The 15,775-nt window shown below is 41.6% G+C and overlaps 1 long non-coding RNA gene across 1 annotated transcript; it reads left to right on the forward strand.

Moving 5' to 3' along the window:
• The first annotated feature begins 46 nt into the window (after positions 1-46).
• On the forward strand, positions 47-10,915 carry LOC308477540. Its single transcript, XR_013986618.1, has 5 exons — positions 47-410; positions 3,367-3,419; positions 4,632-4,827; positions 6,432-6,564; positions 10,501-10,915. It is a non-coding gene; the product is annotated as an uncharacterized lncRNA (long non-coding RNA).
• The last annotated feature ends 4,860 nt before the right edge of the window (positions 10,916-15,775 follow it).

Raw genomic sequence — 15,775 nt, forward strand, 5'->3', positions numbered from 1 at the left:
TTCAGATGAAGAAAGCAGCTTCTTTTCGATGCATTTCACCCCCGAAATTCAAAAATGGGGACCGGTGTTGTTGTTTTTAAGGGTGAAATTCAGGAGGTGCGATGATGATGAAGCAGAAACAAAAGAAACAAAAAAATCAACTGGTGAAGACAGCCGAGAGAGGCTTAAGAACTTTTACAGGCTGCCTTTTGCATTGGTGATGTTCAAAACATCATTGCCATCACCACCAGGGGTGGCCAGTCAGCTAATGGGTCCAAATAATTGGTTTCCTTCAAGAGTCCCTAAAGTTGGGCCACCACTACCCTCTCAAGCACTTTCCTCCAATAGAGAGTAAATAAGAGATAATTGTCAAATGCTTCTGCATCCAGAGTGGTATTTTCAGAAACAGTTGCACAACCTCCTCTTTAAAGGTAAAGATAAAGGGACCCCTGACCATTAGGTGCAGTCGTGACGGACTCTGGGGTTGTGGCGCTCATCTCGCTTTATTGGCCGAGGGAGCCGGCGTACAGCTTCCGGGTCATGTGGTCAGTAGAGCTAACATCCTTTCTCATTTAAAATTCTGGTCTTGGTATTCATCCAAACAATCATTTATATGAGTGAAAGAGTCATGTGCTATGAATTCTTCCAAACATAAAACAACCAGAAAGCACCGTAATTAAAGCACAGGCTGTGGAGTTATTAATGCTACTACTGGAAATTTTAATGCCACAAACTATAAAAAGGCAGGGTGTTGTGCAAATCATACATCTGTGCCAGTATTCACTTTAATCCACCCACCTGCGCCGTAGCAGAGTGTGTGATACACAAAAGAACATTAGCAAACTAGACCACATTTTTCAACAAGGGGGGGGGGGAGAGTTGATCATGCCTATGGTGGTGTTGTTGCTACTGGGCAACATGCTTATTTAGCACTCACTACAGTCCATATAGAAAAATTAAAACTCTGATCCTAAACCTTCACTGCCTTGTGGCATCTTCAGAAGATGAAAAAACTAACACAGTGGTTTGTCTTCACCCCTGGAGGTGCACTCCATTGTCTCTCAAGACAGACTGATGCTGCCGCCACCACCACCACCATATCGTGTCTATTTGCCTTGCTTGGCAAAAACAAAACAAATAAAACAAAGGGAAAACGGGGGGGGGGGGACAAATCTAGATGCCACAACTAAGAAAATAGTTCTACAAAATAAAAGGCAGTCATGCAGACAATGGTGTTAAACTGGAACTAGAATTGCTTCATTTGCAGCTGTGTCATATTGGTGCTTTATGGACGGGTTGTTGCTCAATGGCACAATACATATTCATGCAAAAAGTTCTAGGTTCAACCTCCTCCTCCACTTAGGAAAGATACCTGTTGGGAACCACTGCCAGTCGATATAGACAATGCTGATGTAGATGGACTAGTGGCCTAACATCTTCTGAGAAATCGAAACATCCAGACTTTGTCCCATACCTGTCATTTTTATCTGATGAAATCTCCAGCAGATAATAAAAATAATAATGATTGGCTAGTAAGTGTATCAGAGCAGAGGAATGCTACCAGACTGACAGGGAGAGATTCAAAGGTGGATGAAGCAGGTGGATAAAGCAGGGCCCCCCCACCCCCACTTCTCCCCACTTCCTGCACTTCTGCAGTGAGCACCTTCCTCCGTCACATGCAGCTGAGGGCAGGTCTCCCTTCCCCCCCTTCCCCCCCCTCACCTCTCGCCCCCTGCCTGTGCGCAAGAAGTTACTGCCTGCTCACTCGCTTCTTCTCCCTGCCCCACCCTCCAACCACTCACCTCTCCTACTGTTCAGACTGCCTGCCTGCCTAACTTTCCCTGCCTGCCTTGGTTTAGAAACACTTGAAAATGGTACCAAACCTAGGAGGCAATCTGGGAAAAGAGGGTGGTGCCCGGCTGGGGGAGTTGGCTGCCCAAGGAAGGGAGGAGAGGGGGAGGTGCCAAATTGTAGAAAATATTGAAGGGTCCAGCCCCATTCAATATTTTATTGGAGGGGGCAAAGGGACCAAGAATTTGGTGCCTATGGTCGAAATAGGGGTGGAGCTGGGCCATCAGTCAAAAGTGATGGAAGGCACTCCACACCACTGAGGCCATCTGAGCCGCAAGTGACAGCAAAGGATTCTGGAGTACCCCAAGCTATGTACCTCAACAGGCCACCTCCCATCCATCCAGTCTAGGGAACCACCCACTAACAATGCCTGGAGGTAGCCTTAATAGTCTGGAGGTAACCTTCGTTGTTCTTGTAAAACTTCTGATTCTTTCTGTCTCATTCACAGTAGTTATCCAACCCATAAGCCTGGTAAGCAGAGTGCTTCTGAAGCATGGCTGCTCAATCTCCTCTCTCCACCATTATATGTTCCTCTGAAATCATATGAGAATTTTGACTGTTCCTACCCATCCATCTTTCCCCTCTGTTTCTTGTTCCACAAATAAATGTTGATAATCTGAGCAAAAAAGTTTTGATATCATAAGGATAGTTGAGTTTGTTTTACTTGTTATATTATTACAAACTTGACAAAGTCAGGTAATTTGGTCAGATATATTCTGGATTTCTTTAAAACTTCACACTAAACAATTTCTCTCTTGTCAACGGGTTGACTGGAACAGTGCTTGGTGACTTCACAGTTAGATAGAAATAAATGTTATTTGGAATTTACATATGCACTTATTTGCACAAAAGGCGACAAATTATATAATCCTGATGTTAAAATGTATATTTAAGATAAATTAACTAAATAATCACTCATCACTAGATGCTCTTGACAGTAGGTGGCAAGAAATGAATCCAAAGTTCCTTTCACTCAAAAATCTGGGGGGGAAATATTAATTTTCTTCATTTTAGATAGTGTTTTGGAAATAAGTTGAAATAATCAAGGACAGAGTTCTTGTTTAAACATAGTTTGAAGAACTTATTGTATTAGTAGATTACAGTCATTGTGTTAGTATAGTATCTACCCTGTATTCATTTTTGTGAACATAATGGGAAATTGTCTAGCGTGATGGTGTGTGTGTTTAAAAAAAAACCCCTGCTGAAAACGAATACTAATGATTTTAGAAAGAGATGCAAAGACAATAAAATGACCTTTAAAATGTTACTGCCCTTTTACTATGCCACTTACTTTTTAGACATTTGTATTAATCCTTTGAAACAATAACTTTCAAATCAACATTTAATAGATAGATAAAGAGACTTTATGCTTTTGGGGAAAGTGAAGTTTCTGCAATGTAATGGGATTCTAAAATCATTTAGGTCATAGGGAGTACTGCTAAGTGCAAAAATTGCACAACACAAAACACAGTGTAATTATAGCCATATGCCAAGACTGGTTACGCTGGTAATAAGATCCATTCCTTGGTTTGACAGTGCTATTCCACAAATTGCGGTGCAGACCTTGAGGAAGATCAGACGATGACCAAGTAAGTAGCCACCATTTTCATCACTGTACTGTCAGGGATCTACATATATCATTCCCTATGTTGCTAGCAATGAAAGCTTTTCCATTCATTTAGCAACTTTTCTCTCCCTCTGCCAAAAAAACCTCCCATATTGGCAGCAGGAACAGATCACAGCCAAAATGCCAGCACAGTAGTGGAATATCAGCAAAGACTTGCAACTAGTACAGATGCAGCAGCCCAGATGTTTTTGGGGACCACAGGATTTAAGCATATACTGTGGAGGCTGTCTATTACTGTAAATGGGGCAGTGTCCCGCCAGCCTCAGCCTCATACCTCATACCATATGATGAAATCTGGGTGGGTATTTCAGCAAACAATTCTTTCATGCTGTTTTCATGGGTGAATTATGGACGAACAAGAGGGGGTTAAATTTTTGCTTTGCTTTTCCTACCAAAAAGGCATTGGTAGAGCCCTTCTTACTATGGCATTTTAACACCCAGAACTCTTTTTCAGTTTCTGCATTATACATATATAACAGTTATTGAACCCTTCCCACTTTGTTTAGCTCTCTTTGTCTTGATTTGGAATAGGATTAGCTAATGCAAGTTACCCCACCCCAACCCCAAACTAGAAAAAAACTTTTTTTTCCTGAGCTCAATCTGAAATTTATCATGTTCTCAATCATATTCATGTAATAGACTACGCACTTTTAGGGTAATAAAGTGCATTTCTCATTTTGAAATCTGCTATTTCCATTCAGTTTCACCTTCACTAAAGCCCCCTAACCAATGTTCCTGGGGTCTAAGGCTATCTAAGATCAAATCAAATCCAAACACTTCACAATACAACCCTGACCAACTAGGATGTGGATCAGGTATTAAAGAAGGGACTGAGTTCTTTGATTTGATCTGGCAACCTCAGCTCTTAGGTCTTTAAAAAAAATATGCAGCAAGGCTGTGCCATTGATAAAGTAAACTTTGCAAAACAATTAAGATAAAAGCGGTCCATCTGAACAGTTAGGTAGGTGAGCTGATGTCTTTCAAACAGACCTCAAAGGAGAAGCCAACATTGGAATGTGTAGAATAGGACAAAAAAAGCCAGCTGTTAAAACACTGATTCCGACTATCCTGCTTCCAAGCATGTCAGTGGGCAGCATCTTCATGTTGTTGCTTCTGCCATGCTTTTAGGATGTTATCCTCATTAATGCAAAAAACGGCTGTCCTTTCATCGCAGGTCAAGTAGTAAAGGCAGGGGGAGGGAAATCCAAGGTCAAGGGGAGGAGTCGAAATCTCCATTTGGATTTCCACAAGTTGGCAAGTGTGTCTCCCGAGCTCAGAGCAACGTTTTCCCATGCTATGAAGCCAGAGGTCACGTGATTTTGGAATGTGTATCCAAAGATAATGCTACCTTCAGAAGACTCTACTTACAGGTAAGTAACTCTCCTTTAAAGGAGGTATCTTTGTGTGGCAGACTGTTTATGGGAGCAATTTGAATTGAACTTTAAATGAAAAAGGCATATCTCTGTAAGTGGTAATAATTTTAGTCATCTCGCTGTGGCTAGGGGTTGTGGAATTCATTAGCACAGATTAACATATAAAGTGGGTGAGATATCTAATAGCAAACGTAGAGGTTTAGGGACCTTAATTCATCACTGAATGAACAGCGTGTACAGTATTAGGGACTATGAAATTTTTAATTTACACAAAGTGTCCAAGAATATAGGGAATAAATTTAAACCCAAAACAGATAATGGAGCTGTGCCCTGCCTCGCTGGCAAGTTGAATTGTTTTTACACTGAGTGAAGAAAGCTAATTATCCCAAGCACAAGGAGACTGCTAAAAATAATAAGATTATAAAGAATAATTTGCTGATATAATTACAACAAAATTGGGTACACACAATCGTCAGATACATGTATTGCTTGACCTGGGCGAGAAAGTGAAATAAATCCTTCCTCTATAGCCTTCGTAAATTTGTTTTTATCATCTCAAAGTGGTGTTTGCATAGGCAACACAATTTGCATGTGTAATGTGGCTGTACAAATTGACAACAAGTAAATTATTCAAGGAAATAGGCTGGTCGCGGGTCTGAACTATCTCCACAAAGCCTATTCATTTTGAAGAATCACTGAGACGTGAAGCTCATACATCAACCATTTTCTGACAATCCTCAGACTTATTGTCTCCTAAAATGTCATTATGGCTATTATTTATGAAGCTAATTCATTTATTAATATATATTTAACTCTGACTTGTCATGCACCTTAGCAGGCTTTCTGTGCACTGCATATTTTTGAATAGATGAAAGAGTTTTGCATGCTTTAATGATTACTCTAAGCTGCTATAGATTTATAGAATGCAGCTTTATTATCTACTTGCATTAATACCTTTTCATAACTTTCCCCCCTTAAGGCCATCAAATATAAATGGCAAATGACATATCCAAAAGATTGTGTAAAAAGAGATTTTCTTGGAGTTTGCTAGATGTTAGAACAAAATGGGTTAGACGACTGTTTAAAGCTGAGCTCATTTTTATGAGTATATAACAATTATATTAGATCTCCCCCCACTGCAACATATTTCCCCTAAAAGAAAACTCAGACAAATAGAGGTATTTACATTATTTTAAATTCCTTTCATCTAGAAAAAAAATCTGTAGCTTATCCCAACAGGAACAGCACCATGTAGAGGTGACTGTGAGGCTGAGCATAGACCTTTCCTGACAAACAAGTCCAATATATTTCACAAAAGTACATTGGCCATGGCTGAGGATGGGCAAATATGCAAATTTCATTTTTTCAGGGTTTCTATTTTTTTTCAATCTTAGGTTCAGTTCTCCACATTTCCACATCAGTTTGCAAATATGTATTTCTGAAGTCTTCATGAAAGCACACAGGTATCTTAGTGTGAATTTCTCCTTAAATTCACATTTGTATGCAATTTTGCCTAATATACACATTTCTAGAAAGCAATTGGTCCTTAATGTAATGCATTTTTGTATGTTGATGCCACTAATATGTGACTTTCTCTGCAGAAATTTCACTGGTACATGCATTTTTATACACACACACATGGCTGGAGCACTGCACTGCAAAATTTGGAGAAGTGCGAATTTTGAAAGATGGTTGTGTTTCAAGTCTTGCATGGTTTCTGAAAGTGCAAATTAGGTAAGTTTGAATGAAAAACGAATCTTAAATCCCAACCTTCTCTTTAGATACCTAACTCTAAATTGTTTAAGGAGCTTGGCGCTGCTAAATGTAAGTAAACACACACACACACACACACACACACATATATACATATATATATACATGCATACATACATACATATATTCGCAGTGATAGTTGGTTAACGTATTTAAACTCTGATTTTTGTCACCATATTCAACTATGGTGTCCCCCATTCAGTTTCATAGGCTAGCTCTTTCCTCTGAAGTGAATGGGGAAGGCCTTGTGAGCAAGTTATCTCCATGGACTCTGTCAGCACTAGATTGCTCACTAATGACCCACCATAGAGTTAACATTTATTTTGACTTGATGGATTAATTTGCTAACTGCATGAATAAATTGTCCAATATGAGGACAATGTTGTCATGTATTTGAGTTCAGAATCAAAACTATCAACTCTCAAATCCTCACACAATATTATCTACACTTTTTTTTTTGTTATTCTGGCCCATATGCCGGCAAGAAACCTTGGATATGAATCTATTTATTGTATTTATTTGATTTCTTAACCTTCACTGTTACCCTTCACTGTTAAGGTCTTGGGGTAGGTTACAACAATATAAAAATGCAATACTAAAATCAGTTAAAATAATTTAAAATCAGAAGAAGAAGCTGTCAAAGGTCATACTGAAAAGTTTTGCCTTCAGCACAAGACAAAAACTATACAGTGAAGATGCCAGATGTGGGGAAGGAATTCCATGGTTTATGGACTGCCACAGAAAATGCTCTCTCCCAAACATCTGAGGGTGGTTAAACTAGCAAGAAGGTCCCCTCTGCTGATCTTAACACCCATAAGAGTCAGTAGGAGTGGAGGCGGTCTTCCATATTTTTGGTGCCTAATACAGTGGTACCTCGGGTTAAGTACTTAATTCATTCCAGAGGTCCATACTTAACCTGAAACTGTTCTTAACCTGAAGCACCACTTTAGCTAATGGGGCCTCCTGCTGCTGCTGCGCTGCCGGAGCACAATTTCTGTTCTCATCCTGAAGCAAAGTTCTTAACCTGAAGCTCTATTTCTGGGTTAGTGGAGTCTGTAACCTGAAGCGTATGTAACCCGAGGTACCACTGTACTTCAAACACTGCTTTGAACTAATATAGCCCTCATTTATCCATTACCTATCTGTACTTCCATGACACAGATCATGGTGGCAAACCCTAAGTTTCTAGATACTCATCTAGGCTTTGACCAGACAAAAAACTTGCTAAGTTTCAGCAAGATCACTGCATCGTGTATTATTATTATTATTATTATTATTATTATTATTATTAGAATTTATATACCACCCTATACCTGGAGGTACCTTCAGACCATGTCTTGGGCCCACTAAAACATCCTTGTTGATCCAAACCTCTCTGCTTATAAATTTATTCATTTCATTTCTATACTGCCCTGCATCCAAGGACCACAGGGCAGTCCAAATGTACAAACACAAAAATACATAACATAGTAACATACGTAAACAATAACTCCCTATATGCAGTGTGAGGGACCCTAGCTTTCTCCTTGATTGGCTAGTTTATGTTGCACATAGATTGTTGTTTTTAATGAGGAACATTCAGACATGGAAGGTCCCAACCGCATTCTGGCAGGGTACAGTGCTGGAATGCTGCTAAGAAGAACCCTGCCAGATCTAATTTTCACAGTGGCAAACCAGATACCCTTGGAAAGTTCAAAAGCAGCACATGAGGGTAGCAGTCCACTCTTGCTTCTGTGGACTAGCAATTGATAGCCATAGGCATGCTTCCTCTGATCCTAGACGTAGTGTATCATCACCCTGACAAGCAGCCATCAAAAGCCTTCTCCTCCATAAATTCATTGATTCCTCTTTTGAAGCTCCTAAGGGTTTGTCCACACTGGGCTATACTGTTTGAGTTTGAGGATGTTTGAGTTCAAGATCTCTAGGCATCGTTCACATGATGTTACCCTCAAGCAGAACCCATCCTTCATTTTGGTAGCATGGATTCAGATTTCTTCGGTCTTGGGAAAATCTGAGAAACAAAGCAAAATGCAAAGCCAATCAGCTTCTGCCTGATTGTTGGGCTTGCTGCTACTGTTTGCATCCTCTTCAGTTAAGGTGGCACCAGAAGGATCTGTGTGATCTCCTTCCTTGGAGGTTTTCAAGCAGAGGTTGGATGGCCATCTGTCATGGATACTTTAGCTGAGATTCCTAAATTGCTGGGGGTTGGACTAGATGACTCTTGGGTCCTTTCCAACTCTACATTTCTATGATTCTATGATCTGTGGAAGTGTGTGTGTGTGTGTGTGTTCGCAGAGTGGAAGGAAAGGGGAACCTTTTTCTGTTTTCCCACTTGCAGTCACTCACTGAAGACTGAAGAAGGAAGACACCTAAGAATATTATGGGTGTGGGGGACATGGCTTTTTTTTTATGGAGGATGGATTGTGGGGGCCACCTTAAACCTTAAACTTTACCAGCATGTTGGACCTCCAAATGCCTACATGAAAGTGTTGGGCAACATTTGCTTGACTAGACTGGATAATCTCCCCTCAAGCAAATTGGGATGAATGCTCAGTAAACAGTTCATCAAGAAGTGAGGTGGGAATGTAGTGGGATTGACTTAACTTGAGTAGCTGGACTTTAAAATGTCTGCCTCGATAATTCCTTATAGTAGCATGAGGAGAGCATATGTGGCGTTCAGTTGCAGATTGGACTGAATGCAGTCATAAAAGAAACATGTTTTTAACATGCAAGACTATTTAAAATCACTCCAGTTCTTCAGCAAGGGGGAAAGCTCCTTTTCTTTTCATAAGAATACATTTGGATTATTTCACTCCTCCCCTTTGAATATGTGCATTCCAAGGGAGATAGTGATTATCAAGAATTGGTGAACATAATTAAACCTTGGTCTATATCATCTAAAGGAAAAAGAAGGAATGTAACTCCTTGATCCTTTGAAAGAAACTATGCATTAATAATTACTTAGTAAAAGAGAAAGTATTGCACATTTCTTATGATGCTGTACAAATGCTTTCTAAGTGTCAGAGGAGCTCATTATGAATGAGACTTTCCAGGTAATCACACACTTGGCCATAAATGTTCAAAGGCCAACACTGTGAACTCTTCCTGGCATTTTTATAGTGTATTGGGAGCACAAAAGATAGCTGTATGCTTTGCGGATTGATTAATTGTGCTTTAAATGTTAAACACAAATGGGAAAGGAACAAAAACATAGGCTGCTGCAGAACACGAGATTGTTGGGTGTCATCCTGTTATGCCTGTTATGCTTTTGATTCAGCAGAGGCATCTGCTAAAGGAAGAGGATGGGAGGCATTTTTTGCCACAATCCCCTCCCCACGGCATCACCCAGCATCTTCTGCAAAAACACCTTGAGAGAGTTGAGGGACCCGCCCAGAACAGGCCCAAAGAGTACCACTTTCCTCATCAGTCGGTGGCTTGGCAGGACGGAGCCAGCCGGCCACCACAGTAGCCACAACAGCCAGAAATTCCAGGCAGAGGGAGACCTTGTAGCTCTCTCCCTCTGGCTGAATACTTTGAATTAGTCTGCCTGCAAGATCAGCCAATGGCAAGTGGGTTCAGAGGCAAGGCTGTTAGATAAGGCTGCAATCCTTTATGCCCTTACTTGGAAGTAAGTCCTCTTGAACTTAGTGGGGTTTCTTTCTAAGTAGGCATGCATTGGACTGCACCACCAATGTTTCAGCCGTAATAACAACACTCAGTGGTGTAAAAAAAAGAGAGAGAGAGGACATTTTGCATGCAATAATCTTCCTGTCACTTGAACATATAGAGAAGATTTAGGAGCAAAACCATATTGTAGGGACACAGATGGGAAACATTTCAAAAGGAGTTTTCTAAACAATTCTGCTGCACTCTTTTTTTTCTTCTTCTTCTTCCCAGGCTGCACTAAAAGGAAAAGTGCCCCATCAGAAGCTGCCTCCGCAGCTCTTTCAGCAGCTCCTGATGACACTAATCTCACATCCCACTTCTAAGTTGGCTGCTTCTCAGGGAAATGCTGCCACTTCAACATCTTTCACTGCTGATCCTGCTTTACATTTTTGGAACAATCCAGTCTCTCTCTCCCTCCCTCCCTCTCTCTTTCTGCCATAACCCACCAAAATGAATAGTCTCTTCTATCACAGGAAAATTAAAAAATACAGTAGGCAGTGAAATAATAGCCCTGCAAGTTCTAGCCACCACATTGTCATAATAAACCCTGTGCCTTGTCAATGTCAGGTTTGAATCTTGCCCTTGTGATGGAAACATGGGTATAATAAAGACAGAGGAGGAGAAGGAAGGTTGACATTTTCACTTCCAGGAAACCAGGAAGCATCATGGAACAGAGATACCTGCTTTGTTAAGACTCATCTATGAATGGACACCATGGTGCATCTGCACCAACAAAACTGGGCGCTTTTATCGGCCCCAGCTGCAACAAACCATGTGCAGCCACAGCAGGTATTGAAACTCTCCGACAGTTTGACTTTAACCCCGATGGCACACTCTTTCATTGTGTCTTGAGACAGATGGATGCCAACAACAAAGAACATTTATATCCCACCATTTTCTCAGAGGAGTTTAAAGCAGTGTATATCAGAATAAAGACCCATCTAACATCTGTTGCAGTAAGCTGTTCCCACAGTGGCCAACCAGATGCCTATGGAAAGACCCACAATCAGGACATGAGCACAACAGCACTCTTCCCACAGGTGATTGCCAGCCTCTGAGGCACACTGCCTCCAATGCTGACAATAATGTAGCCATCATGACTACTAAGCATTTGTAGCCTTCTCCACCACAAACCTGCCCACACACATTTTAAAGCTCTGTGCTTCACCTCCGTGCTTTTTGGACATGGATATTTGGATATTGGGGGGCACGCCAAAAGCACTTGGTCCCCAGGAGCTGACACTCCTGCCATAGATTTATACAAAGGCATTCTGATATTGGTAGTTTCATTTTCAGTCTGTCTCCTAATGATTCCTAACATGGAATTCATTTTCACAGCTGCCACACACTGGGCCAACATTTTCTTCATGCTGTCTACCACAATCCTAAGATCTCTTTCCTGATCAATCACCACCAGCTCAGACTGCATTAACATATATGGTTGTTGGTGGTGGTTTACCCCAACATGCATCATTTTCATGTGCATGGATCTCTGCCCCCTCCTATTTCATCACCACAACATCCGTGTCAGGTAGGTTTGGCTGAGATAGATAGGTTACCTCATATGTTTCATGGCTTAGTGGGAATTGGATGCCTTCTATCTCAATAATTCAGTGGGACAACACTTCTTGATGACTCTCTAGTCTACATTATACTATTTCTCTGGACTTGAACAATAGTCTTTGCCTTAGTTACACTAACTAAAAAATGATGCATTTCTTACCTATATCCTTAAAAGCCACTCCTAATGTCATCTGAGAAATTCAGCACTTATTCTTTGGCTACTCCCCCACCCCCACCCTCCGGACATAATTTCACCGATAGATGTTGGCGTATGATCTTGTTGACCATCCAGATGTAATGCTATTTCTTGAGAGCTATGAATTTCTTCCTGAACTGGCTAAGGTTTTCTTTTCTACAGATGGCTGCAGCAATCAGCCATAGCACACTTGCAGCTGGGAGTATTGGCAGTTAAACCGTTTTACTTTACCAATAGTAGCAGCCAAATTTGGGTAGCCATGATGACCCACAATTACTGAAGTGAACAAAAGAGTGAGTGGAAGATAAGGAAGAAGAAAAGAAGGATAGTATACTTTTTTGGAGGGGGCGGGAATTGCCATTCACAAGGCATCATTTTCATGTGCATGGATCTCTGCCCCCTCCTATTTCATCTTGTTCTCATGCCCCTTCCTGTTGAACCTATGAATGCAGCAGTGTAGCTGACCAGCTTTTTCTAACTCCACAATAAAAACTGGTATCATATTTAGTGCTCTTATTGATAGAAGATACTCATGGTTGCAATAATCTATAAAAACTCTGTGTGACTAGTGGAGAACCTTCAAAATCCTCTTACGCTTACACTGGAAAATTCCGTAATAGGTACAGTATAAGGGAATCAAAAGGAAATCTGCAAATTTCAGAGACATTAAATTCCCTCCTCCATAGTGTTCATATATAAAACAGTAGTACTGAACACAGAACGCATGATACTACTTTAGAATACACATCTAAAATGTGCATTACACTTTTGTAGACTTTACCACACATTTTGCAACTGTTCCAAACCCAGACTGGGTATGTAGCAGTACCATTCAGTGTAGCTTGATACAGTTTATGTTTTCAAGGCTCAAGGAAATACAACCAAAAGTTAGGCGAAGAAACAGTCACTACAAGTCTAAGTCATCATGGCTCAGCAAGATTTCAACCTGGGCATACTAATACTAATATAATCTTTCTCACCTTTTATCTTTCTGTTCCTAGATTTGGATTGAGAGATGGCTACTGTAACCTTAAGGAGGCTCAAGCCTTTCCCCCCTTAATGTGCAGAGTTGCATGGCACAAAGTTTGAGAGTCTTTCTGGCATCATTTAATACCATGCACATTAGCTAAATTCACTTTTTAAACTATGAATGAGATCATCATTGGGAACAGATCCATATGTGGTTTCCTCTATGACTTTTTAAAAAATTTGTCCTGGTTGCTTCTCTGAGGATGATGTGCCCACACACTACTACTTGATACAGATTATGCTTTCAAGGAGCGTAATCCAACCTCAAAAGAGGTAAGCTTCTTTCTTTTCTTTTTCTTTTTTGAAAAGAATAAACTGAGGGTCCCTGAGAATGAAAAGCCATGCCTGTCACATTTCACATCTTAGGAACATTCCATCTTAAGGATGTGAAATCACTGGGGTTTTTTGTTTTTGTTTTAAACTCTTCATTGCAGCTATCTGAGTCTCAACAGCAGCCATGGGGGAAAGTATTCATGTTCCCCAAATGTGGACTCTTGAAAGGTTCTGTTCAGAGGAGAGGAGGGAATAACAATAATTAATAATACAGCTGCATTGCAGTAATACGGGGGGTGGGGGTGGACTCAAAGCAGTCACCTCCAATGCTGAACTTTTAACATTGTTGTTGTTGTTTAGTCGTTTAGTCGTGTCTGACTCTTCGTGACCCCATGGACCAGAGCACGCCAGGCACTCCTGTCTTCCGCTGCCTCCCGCAGTTTGGTCAAACTCATGTTGGTAGCTTCAAGAGCACTATCCAGCCATCTCACCCTCTGTCGTCCCCTTCTCCTTGTGCCTTCAATCTTTCCCAACATCAGGGTCTTTTTCCAGGGAGTCTTCTCTTCTCATGAGGTGGCCAAAGTATTGGAGCCACAGCTTCAGGATCTGTCCTTCCAGTGAGCACTCAGGGCTGATTTCCTTCAGAATGGATAGGTTTGATCTTCTTGCAGTCCATGGGACTCTCAAGAGTCTCCTCCAGCACCATAATTCCAAAGCACCAATTCTTCGGCGATCAGCCTTCATTAGATCTGCAGCAATTAATTAGGTGGTAATAATGTTTAACTCTTTGCCACAAAAAGTTTTACCTGCTGATTGTTGCAAATCCAACCCTTCTTAAAGAGGGCAGGAGCCGATCAGGCCAGTACCTTCTCCTCTCCCAGGCCACTTACCAGCAGTGGAGCAAGCCAATCAGGCACCTGGGGTGGCAGGTGGGGCCAGCCACCTGCGGGGCGGGGCAAGCCAGGGCAGGACACTCTGCAGGACCTCCAAGGAGCCAGCATGCCTGCCTCCTCCCACTCAGCCACCCTACAGCTGAGAGGAAGGCAGCGGGCAGAGCGTTTGGGCATCACAGAACCTGCGCACGCCTAAGCCACTGCTTCTCAGGAGAGACACGTGGTTCAGGTGCACTGCTGGCCCCGCGGTGAGTGCAGCCCAGCATTTTGTCACACACACCCCAGTGGTGACACCCGGGGCAACCTGCCCCTACCGCACCCCCTTCCTCTGCCACTGCCACTTACCAAGGCTAACTGATATTGTGGGTCTTGCCGTGCAAACAGCAGCTGCAATTCTAACCCTGCAGTTGTCACTTGGAGGTATGGGGAGATCAGAGACCAATTCTTGGATGAAACCTCTGTGACTGACTTACGCCTGTTAGTCAAAATGGGTAAGAGGCTGGGTAGTCCACACATCTGATCAATTTGCCAAATTGACAGATGCATGCATCCTTAAGCAGAACAACTGGACCAATCGTCAGGATCAGGAAAACTAATGCACATGCTGTGCTCTGTTTTACTGTGTTCTTCAGGTGGAGTGCTTTTTCACAGAATGTTCCATGCCCAGCAGACGTTTTCCAATGGGAACTTTTCAGAGGGGAGGGAAAGGGATGGAAAACTTTTTCCTGGTTTACCTTTCCCCCCCACTATCACTAATTTCACAGCGGTTGCAATAGAGCTTTCCCCAGTGCCTGCTGGCTGGTGACCACCATTTTTATTACCCAAGGAAATTGTAGCATTGTTCCATGAGGAATTAAAGGAGAAGCTCGGCATGTCCTCCCCCCGCACCCAATACTTCTTATTTTCAAATTATTCCTTATTTATTTATTATTATTTTGTGTCCCCCTCAGCTCAGCACCCTTCGGATGGGAACTGCCTGCACTGCCCTAAATCTGCACATTACTCTGGTTCCAGTGCACTCCTATCCCTGTCTTTTGACTCTGTATACATGATGTTATCCTGTAGTTTATTGCCAAATAATGCTGTGTGATGCGTTTTCCCTCCAACTGCTGCCAGCCAGAGTAGACAATGATGATTTAGATGGGCTGAGGATCTGAGCTGATATAAAGCAGCTTCTTCTGTCTGTATGATATATAGAGCATTAGGTAAATCAGATGATTGAAGTGTCATTCAGTCTAACATGGCATTCAAATACAGCAATTATTTCATTTCACATTTGTATATCCCACATATTAAATTTTGAATAACCTTCAATATAGCTATGGGAAAGGGAGTCACAATATTTTAGGACATTTGATAACTCGAAATTAAGTATAAAGTGGGGGAGTGGGATTCACAGTCCAGTTCATTCCCATCCACTAGTCCAGCATGCATTAAACTCAAGCTCCTTTGCATATTGTCAGAACCACATTCAGCTTGCTTTGCTGTAAAATTGCTACGGGATCGAATGTGTAATCATTACGAATGAAAATGTTCAGAACTCACTTTCTCA

The sequence above is a fragment of the Podarcis pityusensis genome, assembly GCF_964106645.2.
Source record: "Podarcis pityusensis genome assembly, chromosome: 5".
NCBI classification, from domain to species: Eukaryota; Metazoa; Chordata; class Lepidosauria; order Squamata; family Lacertidae; genus Podarcis; species Podarcis pityusensis.